The sequence below is a fragment of the Neolamprologus multifasciatus genome, chromosome 18, assembly GCF_963576455.1.
Source record: "Neolamprologus multifasciatus chromosome 18, fNeoMul1.2, whole genome shotgun sequence".
Taxonomy (NCBI): Eukaryota; Metazoa; Chordata; class Actinopteri; order Cichliformes; family Cichlidae; genus Neolamprologus; species Neolamprologus multifasciatus.
Genome location: NC_140456.1, coordinates 34,223,680 through 34,244,997, shown reverse-complemented (window position 1 = coordinate 34,244,997; position 21,318 = coordinate 34,223,680). Strand labels below are relative to the sequence as shown.

Here is a 21,318-nt window from a genome sequence, read left to right as displayed (position 1 = left end):
CCTTGGGGGCATTTCCCATTTTGACCTCAGGACTTCCAGGTTATACTCGGCACAGATGTTCCTGTACACTATGCCGGCCACTTGGTTATGGCGTTCCATGTATGCCTTGCCTGCTAGCATCTTGCACCCTGCTGTTATGTGCTGGATTGTCTCTGGGGCATCTTTACACAGCCTGCACCTGGGGTCTTGCCTGGTGTGATAGACCCCAGCCTCTATGGATCTTGTACTCAGAGCTTGTTCCTGTGCTGCCATGATTAGTGCCTCTGTGCTATCTTTCAGTCCAGCTTTGTCCAGCCACTGGTAGGATTTCTGGATATCAGCCACCTCCTCTATCTGCCGGTGGTACATACCGTGCAGGGGCCTGTCCTTCCATGATGGTTCCTCGTCTCCCTCCTCTTCCTTGGGTTTCTGCTGCCTGAGGTATTCACTGAGCACGTTGTCAGTTGGGGCCATCTTCGTGATGTATTCTTGGATGTTCGTTATCTCATCCTGGACTGTGGTGCTGACACTCACCAGTCCCCGGCCCCCTTCCTTCCGCTTAGCGTACAGCCTCAGGGTGCTGGACTTGGGGTGAAACCCTCCATGCATGGTAAGGAGCTTTCTTGTCTTTATGTCAGTGGCTTCTATCTCCTCCTTTGGCCAGCCTATTACCCCAGCAGGGTACCTGATCACGGGCAAGGCGTACGTGTTGATGGGGCGGATCTTGTTCTTACCGTTCAACTGACTCCTCAGGAGTTGCCTGACCCTCTGCAGGTACTTGGTGGTTGCAGCTTTTCTAGCGGCCTCTTCATGGTTCCCATTCGCCTGCGGGATCCCCAGGTACTTGTAACTGTCCTCTATGTCTGCAATGTTGCCTTCTGGTAGTTCAATCCCCTCAGTTCTGACTACCTTCCATCTCTTTGTTACCATCCGACTACACTTCTCCAGCCCGAACGACATTCCAATGTCATTGCTGTATAGCCTGGTGGTGTGGATCAGTGAATCGATGTCTCGTTCACTCTTGGCATACAGCTTGATGTCATCCATGTACAGGAGGTGGCTGACAACTGCTCCATTCTGTAGTCGGTATCCGTAGCCAGTCTTGTTAATGATCTCACTGAGGGGGTTCAGGCCTATGCAGAACAGCAGTGGGGACAGAGCATCTCCTTGGTAGATCCCGCACTTGATGGTGACTTGTGCTATGGGCTTGGAGTTGGCCTCTAGTGTTGTACGCCACATCCCCATTAAGTTCCTGATGAAGGCTCTTAGGGTCCCATTGATCTTGTACAATTCTAGGCATTCCAGTATCCAGCTGTGGGGCATTGAGTCATAGGCCTTCTTGTAATCAATCCAGGCAGTGCACAGGTTGGTCAGTCTGGTCTTGCAGTCTACCAGTAGCTGGTGTTTTGCGCCTCTAGTATTCTTGCCAATTCCTTTCTGTGTCCCGCTCATGTATTGACCCATGTGCCTGTTCATCTTAGCCGATATGATGCCAGGAGCTTCCATGTAGTACTGAGGCAGGTTATTGGTCGGTAGTTCGAGGGGACTGGTCCCTTCTTGGGGTCCTTGGGGATCAGGACCGTCCGACCTTCGGTTAGCCATTCCGGGTGTCCCTCGTTAACTAGCAGCTGGTTCATTTGTGCTGCCAGTAGGCGTGAACCATGTCGGGCCCTGGTGCTGTCCAACTCTTCATACTGGAGACCCTTTCTTGGATGTCAGCCACTGTGATGGTTACTGGACCCTGTTCAGGGAGGTCGCTATGGTCTGCCCTCAGATCCACTAGCCACTGAGCATTGCCGTTATGGGTTGCGTCCTTCTCCCATATGCTCTTCCAGTATTGCTCCGTCTCCAGCCTTGGTGGTGGTGTTCTCTAATCACTGCTCAAAGAAGTCCTGCCATTAATTAATTCTTCGATCTTAAATATGATCAACCTATCTCTAATAATCGGCTATGTACCACAGGCCTTCAAGGTGGCTGCAGTTAAACCTTTACTCAAAAAGCCATCTCTAGACCCAGCAGTCTTAGCTAATTATAGGCCAATCTCCAACCTTCCTTTCATATCAAAAATCCTTGAGAGAGTAGTTGTCAAACAGCTAACAGATCATCTGCAGAGGAATGGTTTATTTGAAGAGTTTCAGTCAGGTTTCAGAGTTCATCACAGCACAGAAACAGCTTTAGTGAAGGTTACAAATGATCTTCTTATGGCCTCTGACAGTGGACTCATCTCTGTGCTTGTCCTGCTAGACCTTAGTGCAGCATTCGATACTGTTGACCATAATATCCTATTAGAGCGATTAGAACATGCTGTAGGTATTACAGGTATTGCACTGCAGTGGTTTGTATCATATCTATCTAATAGACTCCAATTTGTGCATGTAAATGGAGAGTCCTCTTCACACACTGAGGTTAATTATGGAGTTCCACAGGGTTCAGTGCTAGGACCAATTCTGTTTACATTATACATGCTTCCCCTAGGCAGCATCATTAGAAGACATAGCATACATTTTCACTGCTATGCAGATGACACCCAGCTCTATCTGTCCATGAAGCCAGATAACACAAACCAATTAGTTAAACTGCAGGAATGTCTTAAAGACATAAAGACCTGGATGGCCGCTAACTTTCTGCTTCTTAATTCAGATAAAACTGAGGTCATTGTACTCGGCGCTGAAAAGCTTAGAAATATGGTATCTAACCAGATTCTTACTCTGGATGGCATTAGCTTGGCCTCCAGTAACACTGTGAGGAACCTTGGAGTCATTTTTGACCAGGATATGTCCTTCAACGCACATATTAAACAAATATGTAAGACTGCGTTCTTCCATTTGCGCAACATCTCTAAAATTAGAAATATCCTGTCTCAGAGTGACGCTGAAAAGCTAGTTCATGCATTTATTACTTCCAGGCTGGACTACTGCAATTCATTATTATCAGGATGTCCAAGAAACTCACTGAAAAGCCTTCAGCTAATCCAAAATGCTGCAGCAAGAGTACTGACAGGGACTAGAAAGAGAGAGCATATTTCTCCTGTTTTGGCTTCCCTTCATTGGCTTCCTGTTAAATCCAGAATTGAATTCAAAATCCTGCTCCTCACATACAAGGTCTTAAATAATCAGGCCCCATCTTATCTTAATGACCTTGTAGTACCATATCACCCTATTAGAGCACTTCGCTCCCTCTCTGCAGGCCTACTTGTTGTTCCTAGAGTATTTAAAAGTAGAATGGGAGGCAGAGCCTTCAGTTTTCAGGCCCCTCTTCTGTGGAACCAGCTTCCAGTTTGGATTCGGGAGACAGACACTATCTCTACTTTTAAGATTAGGCTTAAAACTTTCCTTTTTGCTAAAGCATATCCACAGTATTTCTGATTTCGCGCCATTACCCCGATTCATAGCGGAAGCCGGTTTTTTACTTCCGCTTGCGCTGTTATTGACAGTTGTGGGGTTACACCTTGACTGTTGATAAAGATTTCTCTCACTGCAGTTTCTTTTACCTGGAGTAAATGGCAACACATCGAAGGTGGATACACAGTAGAGATGTTTTAAAAAGAAGCGAGGACAGTTCAGTTGCAGTGCCTCACCCGTCACTTCTCACGGAGTGGGTAGATGACATGAAACTATGGCCCGATGTTAGCTACATCGACATTATTAATTACCTTGTATTTTCCGAAGGCGTTGATGGCGAGGAATTACGTAATTACAAGAGCACCGAGGCGTATAATTACCTGCACAGCAACAAAATTGATAAAGTACTGCTCAACAAACAAGGCGACTTTATTTTTCTTAAAGCAGCTGTAGAGCCGAGCCAGAGTATTAATCAAGCGAAACACTTAGCATGGGTAATGCTAAGAGAAAGTGGAGTAGTGGAGACAGTCGGCTGTTCCTGTATCGCCGGATTAGGAAGATCATGTAGTCATGCGGCTGCTATTCTGTGGAAGGTATATCACTTATCTGGATATCACAATGTTTAAATCACTGAAACAGAAACACTGGACTGGTCAAAGGCTGTGATTAAGGAGTCACGCTACTGCCATCTAGCCAAGTATTACGTGGAGCACTGTTTACATGTGAAAGCCACTCGTTAACTTTGTGTGGGCTGTATGCTGTACAATCACATGAAGATAAAATATAAAAAAATAAATAAAAGACTGCACATTAAGGGCAAATTTACAGGACAAGAAAAACTATAGTTATAAGAAGTGACACAGGGTAGTATAATACACGTTTGTTTATATATATGTATATTTGTACACACACACTACTTTGAAAAAAATTAGACTGTGGATGTATATTTCTGCATCAAAAAGTAACTGACTATTAATATGAAATGGATAATATGGGTGACTTTGCCAGTGTTTATATCTGTTTTGGATAGGATTCAGGTGTATTGACCCAGGGTCATATCTATAACATGCAGGACACCGACCGTGTACTGCTTTTGTTAGTGTAAACTTCCTCATTATGTTAAATCTAGAGTATTGACAGAAAAAACTATTAATGTTTGTTACAGGTGCAGAATGCTGCGATCAGTGGAAAGACAGGGCTTGCGTGTACAGACGAGCAGCACAGGTGGAATGCAGGGACAGCAAAGAACCTTGAACCTAAACGTCTAAGCCAGATAAACTTCAGACATCATAGGGCAGAGCAGCAGTACGATGTGAACTCCCGGACTGCAGTGACACAATCTCTCCCTAACACACCATATCACCTTACACACCAAGACTTTATTGACAGTGTTAGCAAAGCACCAGTGAAGCCACTTTTCCTCCTCAAGAACACATTAATTGGAAAGTGTTACAATGCCTCGCCATCTGCAGGTCCTCACCGCAACAGTAAAGTTGATGAGCAATTTTTTCAGCCACACCAAGCACACAGTTACAAACTAAGCTGTAATCCATGCAGGGCATTCTACCAGGCATACATTCAAGTTTCTGAAGAGCAAGCAGAACAATTACAAGAAGAAACAAAAGAGCAAAGTGCATCTGATTTGTGGCACAACTGCAGGAAAATCAGACTTACAGCAAGCTCCGCTAAAAAAGTTCCAGTACGTGCCACCACAAAAAATGATAAATTTTTATCTGAGCACATGTACCCTTCCTTTCGTGGGAATTATGCAACAAACCATGGTAAAGAAAATGAAGTTAGAGCTTGTCATCAGCTGAAAGAACAGGGTATGAACATCCTTCACATGGGTAGTGTTATCAGCATCCAGGAGCCATGGCTCTCTGCGAGTCCTGACGGGGTCATTGACTCAGATGTGCTTCTAGAAATAAAATGTCCTGTGCCGACTTATCCTTCACTCATGGAGCAGCTTACCCAGAAATGCAGCGATATCAAACTGGTAGATGGCGAACTGCAGCTGCAGAAAACTGGCAGCAGAGGCTATTACATGCAAGTGCAACTTACAATGTTTTGCACAGGGCTCAAGACTGCCACACTTGTGATCTGGACACCTACTGAGCATGTTTCATTTACAGTGCAATATGATGAAGCATTTGTAAAGGAACAAGTAAAGCGCTTGAGAGGGTTTTACTTCTCATATTTCTTACCTCGACTTGTAGAGGAGTATGCAGCAGGACGGTTTCAGTTAAATGAGAGATACTTGAAGATAATGAGCAAGGTTTAATGCTTGTTACAACTATAAATGGGACAGTCAGACACCAACATGTCTGCAGAGTTTGGTCTCTGTCTTGTGAATGAAAGGACACATTCAATATGAAATCTGTTAAATATTTCAATACAACTAAAATGTACATAGTTGTAACATATGGTGGGAAATGAATGACAAACTGACAACATTAAATGCTGTGAATAGTTCTGTATTTCTGTAATCTTCCAACACAAAAAATGTCAAGAATGCACAACTAATTATTGTAGATTTGAGAAAAACATCTTTTTTTTTCATTTAAGAAATTTATCACATTGTGGTTGAATAAAAAAGTGATAATTGTTCAATTGATTGCAATTGTTATATATATATATATATATATATATATACATACATACATACACACACATACATATGTACTGTATCACATAACCTTTCTTCTAGAACAGAAGATAAAAAAGGGAGACCTGGAATTATTTACTCTCTACATATATGTACATCAAATTTTAACTTTAAAATAATTACATTACACTACACAACTTTATGTTCTGAGTAACCATCTTAATATCCCAGAGTCCACAATTGTTCATAACATACACATTTATTGTGTGTCACGAATGAGATCCTCTCTTAAGTTCACTAGAGCAGCACATATTCTCAGTATCTTGTCTACTTTAGGAGCCATGCTTATAGGAACAATTTGTGAAAGTATTTTGTAGACTTTCAAGCGTCTGATTGCTCTTTCAACATGGATTCTTACATTTGCAATCCGACGTGTGTATGTTACCTGTTCCTCAGTTAGCTGTCTACGTTTTTTTGTGAAAGCGGGTATTACTAATCTAACTTTTCTCTCAAAGAGTAAGTCTTTAATTGTAAAACCTCTATCTGCCATGACTTCATCACCAGGTTTTAGGTATGTTAATATTCCAGAGTCCATTGTGATAAATTTGTCACTACATCGGCCGCCATATGCCGCAGACACAAACATGATTAGTCCACATGGTGCAACAGCAACCAAATATTTGACTGTGTTGTGTGAATAATAATGGCTGTATGATTCCCCTCTTGAGCCCAGATTTCTGGGTTTCTGTAAAAGGGTCTCACTGCAGTCTATAATGCATGTAGTATTTGGAAAGTTCTTCTTGAAGGCTTCAGGCATAGTTGCTTGAATAGTTTCTTTTGGCAGCCATGGAATTAATGGTCGGAGAACTTCCTCCAGCTTGTCTAACCAGTGTGAGATGATCTTGCTGGCCATGCTTTGTGATATATGAAACTGGCGGCTTAGGTCACCCATTACTCGGTTACTCTTTAATTTCATAAGTGTCATAAGGACTTGATCTCGGACAGGCATGGTAAATTCATTGTTGTCATATCCTTCCAGTGTCGACACAAGTGTGTTAAATGTTTCTAAGGCTATCCCAGTGTACAGCAAAGCGTCTGCATCATTTTGAAGAATGAAATATGCAACTTCATCACACTGAGTCATCTTATCCTGCACATCTTTTCTGCGAGACCTGTTGCAGTATTGATGGTCTTGTTGCGAAGGATCCTCCCACTGTGTGTGGACTGAGTGCAGATGTGGCTCAGGGGGTTGTGTGGAGATGCTGGCCTGGTCTAATTCCACTGAACATAACACTGTGGAGTCTGAATAAGACAAAAATATGATCAGATGTACAGTCAAACTGTTAGCATAAGAGAAACTGTAAAGTGTCACTTAGCTTATTATATTTTTTGAGTGAAATTTCTCATTCTACATTTTTTCACACAAATGCAAAATCATAAATGTCAACATAAAATGTTCCTAGGTCCCCTAAAAATTTGTCACAATTTTATTCCATTACTGTGATTAGATTTTATTTTTCATTCTAAAAAAAAAGTCACCAATGTTGGTATTTTTGCAAAGGTTGCTTTTAACGTTTTTACTTGAGTTTTCTCGACTTGAAAAAACATGTTCTTTATAAACACAAACCTAAGACTTTTACAGCCCTTGGAGCTAATCTTTTGGCAGCATGCGGCTGGTGTTAATTACTAACCACGGGTGTAAACTTTCGTTAAAATTGAGACTTGGCTGCTAATAACCAGCTAGTGCTGATACTAACTCCATTCACCATAGGCTATTATTTAGTAAAAGTAATTGCGTGATTAAAATGCGAAACGGTGGCAAACCACATTTACACTTTCACTTACCGGGTACAGATTCTGTGTTTTTGTTCGTATTACTGGAAGCTGTCACACTCAAAGTGGTCCGAGTGAGCTTTCTTCTTTTCTTCGGTGGGGGTCGGTCATAGCCAAGATAAAGCTCCGGGTCGGGGTGTAGCTCTGTGGGCTTTTTATCGATAAAATGAAAGGAGCAAACATAAACTCTCTTTGGAGGGTGTTTGAGTCTTAAAGCTGCCAGCCACGCTAGTTTCCGATCCTCCTTCCGCGGCATAGAGTGCAGTGCGTAGGGCGGTGGGCACGGACAGGCCTTTCTAAGTTGCTCATGTTCAAGGCAAAATGTTTCTAATGCGTTTTTCAGTTTTCTTGAATTATTGTGGCAGCCGACGACAGCACACGTTGAACCCGAGCTCATCTTCGAACAGGTAAAGCCACTTATTACCGCACAAAGTAACTAATTTTGTTGTTAGCAACGACTGAACGCTGGGTCTCGCTTTGAGTAACCGGAAGTATAAAACCGGACAACGGAAGTAGTGGTCTGTCATGGCAGCCTACGTACGCTCTTACAGAAACCTGTGGATAGTTAGGGCTGGACCAGGTGACCCTGAATCCTCCCTTATTTATGCTGCAATAGATGTAGGCTGCCGGGGGATTCCCATGATGCATTGAGTTTTTCCTTTCCAGTCACCTTTCTCACTCACTATGTGTTAACAGACCTCTCTGTATTGAATCGTATCTGTTATTAACCTCTGTCTCTCTTCCACAGCATGTCTTTATCCTGTCTTCCTTCTCTCACCCCAACCGGTCGCAGCAGATGGCCCCGCCCCTCCCTGAGCCTGGTTCTGCCGGAGGTTTCTTCCTGTTAAAAGGGAATTTTTCCTTCCCACTGTCGCCAAAGTGCTTGCTCATAGGGGGTCATATGATTGTTGGGCTTTTCTCTGTATCTATGAAGCGCCTTGAGGCGACATTTGTTGTGATTTGGCGCTATATAAATAAAATTGAATTGAATTGAATTGAATTGAATTAAGATACAAACAAATAATTGTCAAACTGCTGTGTAAATGTTATGCACAATTTAATATACTTTGTTAAAATGCAGCGGTGTAAATTTTTTTTAAATAGAAATGTATTTATTTGAAAAATAAATAAAAAAAAATAACACTTAAATAAAAAACGTCAGCTGTGGGACAACCTAAACATAATCAGACAAAAGCAACAAAGTGACTCTTTCAGTTAGCAGCTCAAATCCAGTGAACTTTATTAGTGAAGACTGACTCACTGTGTTTTAAAGATAAGCCAGAAGGAAAATCCTCTCTGTTCTTATAGAGCCAGACTGCTTTTATTCCTCATATTTTACATTTGCTGGCAATCATGGACAATGATTCCCACTCCCTCCATAACACACTGGACAATCTGGAGAGCAGTTTCACCAACAGGTACCTTTAACCTCGCCGTCTGAGGTTCACACTCCTCACACTTCTGTTTAATCAGTTTTCTGTTTGACGTTTATTCAGCTGTGTGAAAACTATAACTTTAATCTCAACCAAACCGATTTACTCAGGAACAAATGAAACAATGAAAAAGTCAAACAATTTTTAAGTTATCTAAGTGACTTATATATCATGTTTAATCTGAGTAGTGAAAGACCGCAGGGATCTGAAAACGATGTGCCGGGAGTTCGCTGTTCTCGCCGGCTCTAGTGAGCCTCGACCTCCCGGTCAGCTTTCGAGCTGGTGGGTAGATATTTGAAGTTTACACAGCTACAATCTTGCCTGAAAATATGTTAAAGGTTTATTTTGTGACCCAGAAAGATCATATTTGAATATGTATATATTATATATGAAGCCAGGTTTCTTGATGAGCTGGAAAATTCAACCAATATGAGGATTCTTGTTTCAAAGTTGCCTTTTAGACTTCGCGATAAATGGCGAATAATAGTCGTTGATATAACAGAAAAGTGCGATCGCAGAGCAAGATTTAAAGATCTTCTTGATTTTCTTGAAAAGCAAACAAGAGCTGCATTAGATCCTGTTTTTGGAGAGAGTCAAAACACAAAAGAGAAGATGGTTTCAAAACCATCAAAGGCACCGTTTAAAACTAAAAGCAGTAGCTTTGCTACTTCTGTTGCTGTAGTTTCAGAACAGAACAATGACAAACACAAACTGGAACGTATTCAAATAAGCCATGAAGATAAAGGCTTGGATCAAACTTGGTGCTTGTTTTGTGACCAAAATCATTTTTTGGACGTATGTGACTTAAAACCGAATGAGTATTTGAGGTTGCCTGACGTGTACACTCAAAAGGCTATTCCTAAAATGACCTTACTTAAAAGATGTTGAGTTGACACCGATAAATGCTGGCATTGGGCTGCTTATTGGTGTAAATTCTCCCAAAGCGCTGGAACCTTGGAGAATCATTAACAGTGAGGGTAATGGACCCTATGCTGTGCTGACTCGTCTTGGTTGGGTTGTCAATGGGCCACTCAATCAGGGTAGTCAAAAGGATGAGCATGATGCTAGTTTTGTCCAGGTAAACCACATTTCTATAAGTAGTTTAGAGGAAATGCTGGTTAAACAGTATCAGGGGCGATTTTAGCCCATTTTGGGGGTGCTTCAGCATTTTGGGGGTGCTTCAGCACCCCCAAAATGAATCAAAGCACCCCCAAAGATTTCTTACTTTTTTTGACAATATTTGCTGTTTGTGTGACACACTACTAAAAATATAAGAAGCATACAGTACTGTACTTGGTTGAGATGTAATATTTTAACAACAAAAGTATAGATAACCCCCCTCCCAAAATGGTTTGTTCCAGCTCGCCTCTCCCCTGCTCTGGCTCTGGTGCCCTTTGTGCCAGAGCGATGGTGGCTGAGACGCAGCGGAGCGGAGGTGTAAGTGCCTGGCTTAAGACAGGACATATTAGCTGCATGTTACTCTTTATATAGTTAGAGTCAGAACATGTTTCTTTTTAGCTGAAAAACATTACACCAGGTAACCTGCATTGTTGAAAACGAGTTTTCCGATTATGTTTGCTACCCTACAATCCGTCCAACTCTGTAGTAAAATCAGCGACATTTGACCGTCCTGTTGCTCCCATTGAAATGTATACAGCCTGTTTAAAAGCTAAAACTTATAATTGTCCGTAGCCTGCTGTTGTTACCACTGTCCTGTTTGAAATGGATACTTACTAGCTAACTGACTGGATGCCCATTACTCCTTTTGTGTGTGTGTGTGTACAGAGAGACAGCCAGGTTCATAATGGATATAAGGAAGTTTTTTTTTTTTTAAAAAAAGGAGCCACATTCAGGTAAAAGCGTAAAATCAAATGATCCGTCAATCAAGAATAATGTTGGATCAGTGTTTCAATATTTATATCCTTTATTAGATGTTCATGTGCTTTGGTTATTTGCCTTTTGGTTGAAAGTACACTGAGAGAAGACTTTTTGTTAGTGATCTTAATAGAATTTTTTTCATATGAATGTAATTTTTCATCTAATTGAATCTATTTGTGTATGATTGTCAGTCCAAAGAGGGAGAGAGGAAAGAGGGGAACGTAAGGAGAAAGTACAAGGTCAGGAAGAACCAGGTAAGAACATAGACAGGGAACAGTGACAGGCAAAACAGAAACTGTTAAACTGACAAAGAGAAAAAAACTGATTTTATTCATGCAATCAGGAAGTTGTGTCCTCCCTATATTAAAGCTGCTGTACAGAATCTGCTAAACAAACTGGGTTGAAACATTTTGACCCTCTTTAACAACATTCCAACATAACATTATCATTGATTGGGGAGATTAAAATTAATGATATATTTTTATGTGGTTCAGGCACAACTCTACTAAAACCTCAGCCAGTAATAGGTAGGCCAACTTTTGGACCGTCCAGTTGTCTGTATGACTGCTGCAGTACATACATCACATTTGCACAGTATCAGAAAGTGCCAAACAGCCCTGGTAGAGTGAAGAGCTGTAAAGAGAAGCAGAGTGCTCTGTTTATATTCTACAAATGTTTTAAGCTTGCCCTCATTAATGGGCAGCTGCTTTGGGTCTTTCAACACCCTCCTTCTCTGGATCAAAAGCAGTTCAATGACATGAAAAGCTTACAGCACCTGGTATTCCCAGGCAGTCTTCCATCCAAGCAGTGGCGTGTCTAGAAAATTTTTGTTGGGGGGGCCAGGTAGGGGCACAGATTTGGAGAAGGGTGGCAGATGTAATTGGCAGATAATGTTTAAAAACAATTCTACCAACCGTTAACCATAATTCAATAACCCTATAAACCTAATAACCAAATGCGCTTTTAACTCTTATTAGAATGAGATTTTAACCACTACGGTGCAAAGTTTTTAGATACTGCATTGATAAAGTACAAGAGATACAATCAGTCAGTGTTTATTCAGCATTCAAGGACAGCAATATTTGCATAGCATAGTGACATGTAGTGCACATATGTTTTGGGCAAAAACATTTTTGAATATTAAAATACAAACATTTGTAACAAACAATTGACAAATTAGCCAATGTAAAACTTTATCTGCCTATTAAAAAAAGAAGATAATCTTCTCACAAACTGGTGTTTGATTTTGAAACAGGAAAAAAGTGGAAACAACTGAAAAGACTAACATTTGAATAAAACCTGAAAGCAAGTAAATACTTTTTATGCTGCCTTATGGTAAACTTTGGTAATATTGATAAAGAACAACACTGGCTGATGATAAAATACAGTCAGCTGGCACGGTGACACTGCCAGTATTAACCTGCAGGGCTGGACTGGGACAGAAAATCGGGCATTTTGACTAAAGACCGGCCCACCAGGTATTAAAGCCATAAAGCCTTTGAATGGAAACAAACGCTGTTGTGACAGTGATGTACAGTCTTGTTGGTATATGTATGATTTCTATACATTTTACGTCAGATAAAAACTTTGGTTGTAAGATTTAGATAGTTATTTAATAAAAGCTAGATATTTTAAATGAGAATAACAAAGAAAAGTATTTCTTTGTGCCCCCCCCCCTTTCCCTGTTAATGCCCTACCTGGCCCCCTGGCAAAACTTTCCTAGACCCCCCCTTGCCCAGTTACCAGCTGTCAGCTACTTAGAAAAGGATCCTGGTGTTAGTTGTCTCTCAGAAACAGTTCATAACTTCAACTCATTCATGTCACCTAAAAGGTAAACCTGTTTCTCCATCACCTGTTCAGCTCTGATGATTCAGTAAGGACATCTCCTGGTTTCATCTTCATGTTTCCCTCTCACCACATATCCAAACGACATCATGACCAGCAGCTTTACAGCTGTGGCTCCAGCAAACATCAGCTGATACTAGAAATTAATATTAAATACATTCTAACAACAGCTGATCAAGCTTAAACGTGCTGCTGTTGTTTAGCGCGACATCCGCTGGTTTCCTCTTTCTGGCGCAAAGTGGGCGATAAACAAACAAGAGAGAAAAGCCGATCAGCTGATCATTGATCAGTTTCACGATTGAAGTAGAAACAGGAGAGGGAGGGGGGAGAATGAGAGAAGAAGAGGCAGCTGTGCAGCGTAACGACAGAATAACTCCAGCTTTGTGTCTTTTTTTCATTATAGCGAAAGTACGGGACAAACTGCGTCTCTTCTCAGCTCAATACGAAACACGTAATATTTTCTCTGAATGAGGGACCATTCCATTTTTTTAAGGAGCCGTTGGCAACTCTACTAACTAACCTTATGAATAAAATAAAGTTCACTATCAGTAACATCATAGTAATCGAACAGCTGTATAGACTCTCCGTCATGGTATGCCCGATGGCCAGTCCAGCTATGTTAACCTGCAACCAAATCTGCAGCTCCATACAGCAATGTTACGACTTAGATTATATCTTATAACTCATAACTCTTATGTTAGCTCCCCTCAGCAGCCTACTGTCTGAAATATTCGACGGCTGCAATAATTCTTTAAGTGTTATTTTTTCCTTGGTATTCTAATTTCACCGAAGTTTACTAAACTCAACAAACTTAATATTACTTACCGGGATATTTATTCTGTCCTCATTTTCTTTCACCGAAAAATTGTTTCCTGCGGTGCCGTCTTTCGTGCTTAGCTCTCCTACCTTTGCTAACGTGATGCACATAGTGCAGAAGCTGATGCTGCATTCACTTACACTCGGATATCTGAGCTTCACCGTGAAAACATAATCGTACATTTGATTTTTGATTGAATTTTATTGTTTTACCTTTGGGGTGGCACCTGGGGTGGCCAGTCTAGTTGGGGGGGTGGCCTGTGCCCCCCAGGCCACCCCGCTGGACACGCCACTGCATCCAAGTACTAACCAAGCCCAACCCTGCTTAGCTTCCGAGATCAGACGAGATCGGGCGTGCACAGCGTGGTATGGCCGTAAGCAGGCTCCAGCGCAATGTGTCAATTTATGGAATCAAGTGGTGAGTTGGGCAGTACTTGAAGTTACGAACACAACCCTCCAGCCACACCAGCCCTGGTGTGGTGTAGATGGACTAAGCCAGCAGCACAAGCCCTCGTGTAATGTAGATGGCCTCATCCAGAAGCACAGGCCCTGGTGGGGTGTAGTTGGCCTCATCCAGCAGCGCAAGCCCTCGTGTGATGTACATGGCCTCATCCAGAAGCACAGGCCCTGGTGTGGTGTAGATGGCCTCAGCCGCCAGCACAGGTCCTGATGTGGTGTACATGGCCTCAGCCAGAAGCACAGGCCCTGGTGTGGTGTAGGTGGCCAAAGCCAGGAGCACAGGCCGTGGTGTGTTGTAGATGGCCTCAGCCGGAAGCACCGGTCCTCAGCCAGATGCACACGCCCTGGTGTAATTTAGATGACCTATGTTAGCAGCACAGGCCCCGGTGTGGTGCGGATGGCCTCACCCGGCAGCACAAGACATTGCTGAAAACAGCCAAAAGGAATGTCGTTTATGTGCCCCCATTAAAAGAGAGACACCACCCACGTGTTCGCTGCTCAGACATCGTTCTTGCCGACGTCAGTCTCCGCCTGCTTCAGCAACTGTGAGTGTTTTCCCTCTCGATTCATTTTCTCATCCCAGCTCCGCTTGCCCTCCGTCTGTAACGCCAGTTCTGAAGCCACGCTTCGTGCACTGATCGTTACTAGAATAACTGTGTGTCTGTTCCAACCCATCGCTAGCCTTCGCCGCGTTTGGGTCTAGCCAGCACGCCACACAGGCACACCGAATTACTGTGTGTAATTCTCCCGATCGTGACAGGATGTCTGAGCCGCTTATAGACCCAGCGGAATTTGAACAGCTGAAAGCCGAAGTATTATATCTTCGCGGTGTGGTAGAAATAGAGCACAAAAATGGAATCCCTCACCGAAACTGTCCTCCAACTTTCCATTTCCGTCACCTCGCTGCAACGTCAGCCAACACCGGTGAGCGCGGAGTCCCGGATCGGACTACCAGATAAGTGGAACGGAGTTGGTGGCCGGCCTGATGGTTTGCTCGCCACTTTAGACATGCTGTTTGAATGTCAGCCCACTAAATACGCCACCGCCCGTGCAAAAGTTGCAATGTTAACCTCTCTCTTGTCTGGTCAGGCTCAGGAATGGGCCGCGGCTCTCTACAACAATAAATCCGCAGCATGCAATGACTATGCCCTGTTTGTGGAGGAATTAAAAAAGACATTTGTTCCCCCGAGCAGTGAAGTGGAAGTGGAGTCACAGCTGCTTCATTTACGCCAGGGCAGTCGACCCGTCTGTCACTTTGCCTCCCAATTCTGTACCCTGGCCGCTAAGCTTAAGTGGGGAGAGGCTTCTCTACGCTCCATTTTTCTGGAGGGACTGGCTGATTACATCCGAGATGAGATGACCGGCCTTGAGGCCCCCAAAACTCTGGATGAGGCCGTGGATCTCGCCCTGAAGATCGACCAACGAGTGATGTCGCGGCCTCGCCACACCCCTCGGGCCTTCGTCCGGCGGATCTTGGAGTCCCGTCCCCGGGGTCGGGGGTCCAGTATCTTGTGGACTAGGCTGGCTATGGTCCTGAGGAGTGCTCTTGGGTGCCGTCCCGCTTCATCTTGGATCCCTCCATCATCTCGGATTTCCGTCGCCGCTGTCCTGGTCCGTCGGGTGCCGGTCTTCGGGGGGGGTCCTGTCAGCTAGTGATCAGCTGATCACGGGGCCGGGTTTAAAAGAGAGACACCCCCCACCAGACATCGTTCTCTTCATGTCAGAAGCTCCGAAACCTTGCCGACGTCAGTCTCCGCCTGCTTCAGCAACTGTGAGTGTTTTCCTCTCGATTGATTTTCTCATCCCAGCTCCGCTCGCTCTCAGTCTGTAACGCCAGTTCCGAAGCCACGCTTTGTGCACCGATCGTTACTAGAATAACTGCGTGTCTGTTCCAACCCATCGCTAGCCTTCGTCGCGTTTGGGTCTAGCCAGCACGCCACACGGGCATGCCGAATTACTGTGTGTAATTCGCCCAATCGTGACAGTATGTGTATATGTATGTAGGGTTAGTATGGTTAATGCATTTTCTGTTTGTGTGTGTGTTTTTGTGTACCTTACTCTCACCACTACTTAAACAACACACATCTCCCTATCTGGGTTTTGAACTCTCTTAAAAACAGAAAGTGAGATGGTAGTTGTTTCAGGCTGGGAAACACCAAACACTCTTCATTTATCATTGCGTGTGTGTGTGTGTGTTTCCAGCCATGCTATACATAGACATACAACCTTTCAGTGATCTTAAACTGTGTGTATGAGGTATGCAGAAAAGCAGAAGTAAGCGTCTTGCTAAACAATAAAAACAGGAAATTGCAATAGGTCGTATCTCAAACGACCATTTAAAGGTTTGAAGTCTTGAACTTTAATAGAACAGAACAGTCTGGTTTCTAAATCTATAATGGAACATTATAACATCAAGGGTGCATGGTGCACAGAGTTCACACAGATCTGCACACATGCACAAATGATTATGTTTCTAAGCATAAATGGCAATATAAAAAATATCAATTGTTGTGTACTCTTTTAATTTTGAGGAGCTACAAAACCTGTATCAACGTCGCCTGTCAGGGTTCCTGGGTCGGTGACCCAGTGCTTTCTGTTTTGTTCACGTTCAGTTTATTTCATCACTTCCTGTTTGTTCCTGTGTCAGCTCGTCTCGTGCCGTTAGCCAGATTATGTTCAGCTGTGTACTCACCGGTCTCTCATTATCATCCTCATCAGTCTGTGTATTTAAGTCTTCTGTTTCTATTCGTTCTTTGTCGTGTCATTGATGATGTTCGTGTGATGTTGTCCTCCCCGTGTTCTCTCAGTCAGTCAGCCATTCAGTGTTCCAGCCAGTCAGTGTCCGTTCACCCTCTGTTCCTCCACTCCTTATTATAAACCTCCACCAGTCTTCACCTACCTGTGAGTCCTGCGTTTGGGTTCCTTCTTCCTCGCCCCCACACAACGCCTGACAGTCGCCGGCATGTTTGGTACCTTAGGCTCATCAGAGACAATCATATCTAGGTAAAATAATTCCCTTTAATCTACATAAATTTAGGAATTACTTAGCTAGTTTCATGGATAATTTCAGTGACTGAATGATTGCCGGTCATTCGTACACATTTACTGTATTATATAAAATATCTAAACTAAATGTCTTTGAAACTCATAGAATCTAATCTTTTGGTTTCTTCTTTTACATAGCACTTTATCAAACTGTTGTCTGCTACAGAGTTACAAGTATTATACTAGTAGTAATATCGCATCCACCATCTCCTGCTTGCATATTTCTGAAAACATCTTAGTGGTGTGGCAGCCATCGATTGAGCCAGCCGTGCAAACCCTGTGGATGGACGATGCAGTGGACAGTGGGAGGAAGCATCCAAAAGCTCTCTTTAGACCACTCCGTGTGATTCTCCATTCGCCGACCAGAAAAGACAAACTGCCCTGGAGTGTCCTCAGGGAGAGAGGAAATTAGGACAGGAAGCCTAATGGAAGGCCTCTGTCCTATCACCTCATCCATGAGGGCAAACCAGGGCCAAGTAGCAGCAGTGGGCTTCCCACTGACTCCCTCTCCTGACTCTGGATAAATGCAATCCTAAAGGCAGAGGAAATCAGAAATCTCAGTAGACAAATAAAAACAACACAACAACTCTTAGTTATTGTATATTTATTAACTTGTGTTCTTAAGAATTATTGTCTTAATAACACATACATACTTTGTATTTTTTCTTTAAGTTATCCTAATTCTTTCTGGCCTGCAAGGGGGGGACTTTCTCCTGCAGGCCCATCTTCTCCAGAATTGTCCTGGTCACACACAAAAATAAGAGAAGAGAGAAAACCATGGCAACTATGTTAATCCCTAAATCCAGAAGTTTTCACAGCTGAACACAAGAGGAATACCGTCTGGAGATCACAGTTTCTGTACATTATGAGGGTTAATAAAACCGTACTCATATAAATATGTGTAAATTGATTTATTCCTGTACCACAGTGGCCAAATTCTTCACCCCAGGAAAGAGGTGATTGTTTTCTCCTCATGTTAAGAACATATCACAAAAAGCTTAATTCCCAAAAATGTTTGGCTGTATGTAAGCACCAACATAAAAAAAACAACAAAAAAACACGGGACCCACCATACAAGCTAGTTTGCGACTATTTTCATTTAAAAAAATAACCATGCCTATGCAGATGCCCGAAGCGTAACAATACAACCGCGATTTCATATACTTACATTTGACCGTGTATTCCTCTCCTGCATTAACCCTTTAAAACCGGTCAGAGCAGCACGCTCTGTTTTGCGTAACTATTTTTAAATCCCAGTAGCTCTGCAACCACGTGAGCTAGCACAATAATTTTTTTTGCATATGAAACCGGAGGAGTTGTACTTACATCTTATGCCATCAGCTTGTCCTCGGTCACAGTTTCCTTCCACATATAGCTTTGCAAAAACTGCATAAAAAGCACTTGCAGCAACAAAAACATAATATTCCAGAAACACGCTTTGCCGATCCGATCAGCTGTTCATAACACTTCCTACATTGGATTAGACGTCAGCGCGAACTATCGCATGTCCGCCATGACCTGCCCGAAACCAGAAATGTAGTTTTTTACCATCAGGGCCTCATGAGCCTATACTGGTGTTTTTAAAAGTTCTGTTTGACTTTATGACTTTCTGTGTGGTTTCTGGGATGCTTAGGACTCATATTGCACTGCTGGAAATAGTTTATTTTGATGCACATACTGCTTTTTTGCAAATTTGCATTATAATATTTATTTTCGTTTTTCCTGCAGTATAGAAAAATTGGTGTATTTCAAAAATAAAACTATGAAGACACTCAAAATAAATTTCCTGTGGTGGGAAACTATTTTGTGCAACTTTTTTGTATTTACAGTTTTGAGGGATAAGCCTCTTAAATTTCTCTAACTAGAAATATATGTAAAAAAAAACAAAAACGATTTTAAATTTTTTTGTAGTTTATTGCACTTTTTTGCAATTTATGTAATCACTATGCACTTAATTCATACATATTATTAAAATCTAGGCTGTAATGGTTGTATTGATGTATATCAACTTGAAATGCTCCCAAAAATGGCTCCACAGCATGTAAACATATAATATAAGCTCTGGCGGACTTGGTTCTATGGTAGGTCTTAAAGGGTTAACTCCTGCTTTGACCGCAATCGTTATCAGAAAAAATCTCCTGTATGGCTTGCAATGAATCCTGGGACAAGGTAGGGCACGAAGGATACACCTGACCCATTCTTGAAAATCAGGGAAAACAAGAATGTATTTGTTGCATCATTTGGAGGAAATGGAGGTGGAAAGGGATAAGGTTATAGTTAGGGTTATAATTAGGGTTAGGTTTAGGGCTGGAATGTACGGCTGGAACGTGTGTTACCGCCTGGAGCGTCAATCTATTGGATTCCACCCACAACCCAGTGCGGCTCTCAGGTTATCTTTCGCATTGCTGAGCGACGCCTCGGGATATAACAAATCATCAGTATGTTACGTGATTGGAAAGAGAGTGGTCTTTGACATACTGTTTTAACACAATATAGTATAAATATGTTTAGCGAATCATATCATATAGGATCATAACATGAAATGGAAAAATAAATTGTAAATTTTTAAAACTACAGGAGGTAGTAGACGTAGACGTAGGCTGCCGGGGGATTCCCATGATGCATTGAGTTTTTCCTTTCCAGTCACCTTTCTCACTCACTATGTGTTAACAGACCTCTCTGTGTTGAATCATATCTGTTATTAACCTCTGTCTCTCTTCCACAGCATGTCTTTATCCTGTCTTCCTTCTCTCACCCCAACCAATCGCAGCAGATGGCCCCGCCCCTCCCTGAGCCTGGTTCTGCTGGAGGTTTCTTCCTGTTAAAAGGGAGTTTTTCTTTCCCACTGTCGCCAAAGTGCTGCTCATAGGGGGTCATATGATTGTTGGGTTTTTCTCTGTATCTATGAAGCGCCTTGAGGCGACTTTTGTTGTGATTTGGCGCTATATAAATAAAATTGAATTGAATTGAATTGAGGTGTATGACTACTCCTTTGGCGGCTTTTTGGCTAGCAACTGTGCCGTCATTGTTTTCACACAATATACAAAATAAAGGACTACACTACACACTAAGTACACAATCCAAACACACACACACACATATGTCAGCTGCCTTGATTGATTGAGGGAAGATGAGAGGATGAGATTGAACCTCAGACATTCCTAAGTTCTATAATTCTATGAAGCATTGTTGGTAAATTATTTTGTCACTGTCACACCTAATTACGTTAGTTTGTCAGAGTTGAGAACTGTGTGCATGACTGCACATATGACTGATATGCTAAGGGATTACCTAAATAGATGATGTAAGATCATAGAGAACATATTCGGGTGAATGATTCATTCTTAGGGAATGTGACCTATTTCCTTGTATTAGTAATGTGGCTCAGTTCAATCTGTTAGATAGTCTCTGACAAGTCTGATTTTTTTCATACTCCTCTGCTCTACCACGCCACTGTGCCATTTCTAATTCACCTTAAATTTACATCCCAATTCTGCTTTAACTCCCTCTGACCCTCGGTCCCGTTCCTGTTTGTGTCCTGAGGATACTGATTTCACTTTTTCATTGGTCACAGCAATGTTTTCATGAGTCCGTGCCTGTCTATGTCATCTGCGTTATGTGCCTCAATGGAGTTTGTGTCACCAAAAATAAGTTGAAATAATGATTCAAACACACACACACACACACACACACACACACACACACACACACACACACACACACACACACACTATTACAGCCATTTCTGTATGTTCCCCTTAAAGAATCATGACAGCATGAACACAGCGTCTGTGCAGTGTGATGATAATTGAGTTTGGTAAAAGATGGTACCAGGACTCCCCCAGCTTTGTCCTTTGATTTGACTTCAGAACAGCAAGAGACACAGGGACTCTTCTATACCTACTGCTATTGTTATGCTCAATAACATTAAATCATGTCACGGTTCTAGGTCTTTTTGACTCAGCATCTTCTCTTATGGTTATATTATGGTTTTGGTTCTGATTCTTAGTTGTGCTTTCTAATTATTGTTATTATCATCATCATTATTATTATCATGTTAGTGTAGGTTTAGTTTAGTGTCTAG

General features: G+C 42.4%; 1 protein-coding gene across 1 annotated transcript in view; it reads left to right on the top strand.

The window, feature by feature from the left end:
• Nucleotides 1-21,318, top strand: part of tmem68 (transmembrane protein 68) — a 287,792-nt gene that overhangs the window by 162,561 nt on the left and 103,913 nt on the right. The gene's annotated exons all lie outside the window — the stretch shown is intronic.